Source organism: Penaeus vannamei, chromosome 34, assembly GCF_042767895.1.
Source record: "Penaeus vannamei isolate JL-2024 chromosome 34, ASM4276789v1, whole genome shotgun sequence".
NCBI classification, from domain to species: domain Eukaryota; kingdom Metazoa; phylum Arthropoda; class Malacostraca; order Decapoda; family Penaeidae; genus Penaeus; species Penaeus vannamei.
This window is the reverse complement of record NC_091582.1, coordinates 30,341,116-30,343,615: the sequence shown is the minus strand read 5'-3', so window position 1 is coordinate 30,343,615 and position 2,500 is coordinate 30,341,116. Positions and strand designations below refer to the sequence as shown.

General features: G+C 31.8%; 1 protein-coding gene across 2 annotated transcripts in view; it reads right to left on the bottom strand.

Annotated features, from left to right (window-relative positions):
* The window catches only part of Gorab (Golgin, RAB6 interacting), a 12,388-nt gene that overhangs the window by 9,038 nt on the left and 850 nt on the right, over positions 1-2,500 (bottom strand). The window lies entirely within an intron of this gene.

Here is a 2,500-nt window from a genome sequence, read left to right as displayed (position 1 = left end):
GTTGTGTACCCCCAGGGGCACACAGACCCCAGTTTGGACAACACTTTTATAAAGTAAAGCCTTGCATTTGACAACCTGGCATTTGGAAACCTTTTAGCAACTGCTACCCTGCACTGTACTGCACAATCAAATTTTGTAGTTGGCAGCCATATTACTCCCACAACTGAAGTTGACAGTCACTCCCTCCACAGATAACTCACAAAACAGATAACTCACAAAGACTTATGCCACATTTATGCCAGTCCTTTCCTTTATATGTAGGAAAGGATTGGTTGATTACCCTTGACAAGTTACACATGGGAAAAGAAAGATTGCTCAGAGTGGGATGGTTTAGAGCCATTGTCTGGAGCTTGAAGGCAAATAATCCCAGAGATAATTTCCTGCTCACTGAAGCAATAAAAGTATGTACACTTGAAGAATTACATTAAAATCACCTCTTACCTCAAGTACACTGGTGATGTCTGTAAACATAAAACTCCTTGGAGGAGATAAGAAAGGTAATGGTAATAATAATAGTTACTCCAATTGCTATTGCCTTGGTAATAGGGGTGACTGATGCAATCATTAAAAAAAAATCCTGGATCTGGATCGCCACCAAAATTTAGTAGCATCTAAGTTAGGCTAAGACACACATCTGGTAAAATTTCATAAAATTTACAGAATCATCTATGCTTATTACATAAGGATCTAACCATATGCATGCAAATTAAATCTTTTCAATTACTTGATGAAGACCTTTGATAGTTGTAACTATTTTACAAAATATTTCTGAAATCTTCTGAAGACTCTTGTAGAATTTTGAAATGATTTTGTATCATGATACTTTATCAAGGTGAAGTATTGTATTTACTATGATATTTACCAAGTAAATATTGGGGCTATATAATAGAGTAATAAAAAAAAATCCCTTCTAATATTCCACAGTAGGTCCTTTTCATTTTCCTCTCTTTAAACCCAACAATTACAGTATAAAAAAAATTAGCTAGTGACCACGAATGTGGGGTTGTTGGCATTCACTTGCAGTTTTCCGTTTGCACTCGATCATTTGGCACTTCATGCACAGCTCCCTCCGATGAGCAGGGTATGCCATTATGCACTGCCATCAGTGCCTCGGTCCACCATAACCATTACATGATTTCATACCATGATGTAGCCTAAATTTCAGGTCTAATTTTGAATTATGTATGGACTCTTTTATATATACTCAGTCTATTACCTATGATGTGTACTGTCCAGTCAATCTTTTCATTATTATTTTGGGCCATAATGTTTGTATCAGGCTGTCCTTTTCAGTATTAAGTTGATAAAATATCTTTGATAGGTGCTGTTGAACAATGACTTTTCTTATCTTGTATATTTAGAATGTAAAATGGTTTATCGCTGAGGTGTAGGAATAGTCTATTTATGAATCTTATAAATTCTGATGCAAAATATCAGTTTAGGCCTAACTCATTTGATACATTTTGAATAAGATTGGCTCTAGACCCATTACTTTTTAAAAAATTTTCAGTCTAGATTATATCCCACTCAAATACTCAAACATTTCCATAGATTAATATAAGGAAAGAGTAATAGTCCTTCTTTCAAGTTTTAAATAAGCTTTTCATATATATCACAGAGACTACACATAAAGAAACATGTAAACTACATACGGATATATATATATATATATATATATGTATATATATATATATATATATATATATATATATATATATATATATGTATATATATATATATATATATATATATATGTATATATATATATATATATATATATATATATATATACATATATATATATATATATATATATATATATATATATATATATATATATATATATATATATATATATATATATATAAATACCTATTCTCATATATTTTTTATCTGGATCAAAGGCACATGTTAATACTCCCATAGTTTTATTGATCCATGGTAATTTATTGATCCTTTGAATCCTTTTATTTGACAATGAGGATAGCACACAGCTGATTATACCCTAATCTACATAAAACAGTTTCTTAAAAAGTGGAAGACCTAAAGCTATTATGGTTCCAATTTACACCCTTAAAGCTTGTATTAATTATTTTAAAAACAAAAAACATACTTTAGAAACCTAATGAATATTCTCAAATGAGTTTCAAATTTGCTAAAGTATTACAAAAATTGAGTTTGTGACCCTCCCTAGCCATTTTCTGCCAAAGCTGTCTCATTAGAATATACATGCTGGAGGTTTGCCTGCTAGAGCACTACAGGCACAAAGGTTTTGGTGACTGCTTGGAGCTTTGCCACTGACATAGCATGCTACAGGTTGATGCTCTGATGGTCCGTGAAATAAGGAGGGTTTTAGTGGGTTAGGTTTCCCATACTGCAAATATGTCATATAAATCATATTTTCTGTAACTATCCAATGATGGTAGGAGCTATGTGTAGTCAGCCACTCAGGTAAAAAATAGAAGCTTGTAAAATATAAGTTTTCCCTGATCCCTACAAT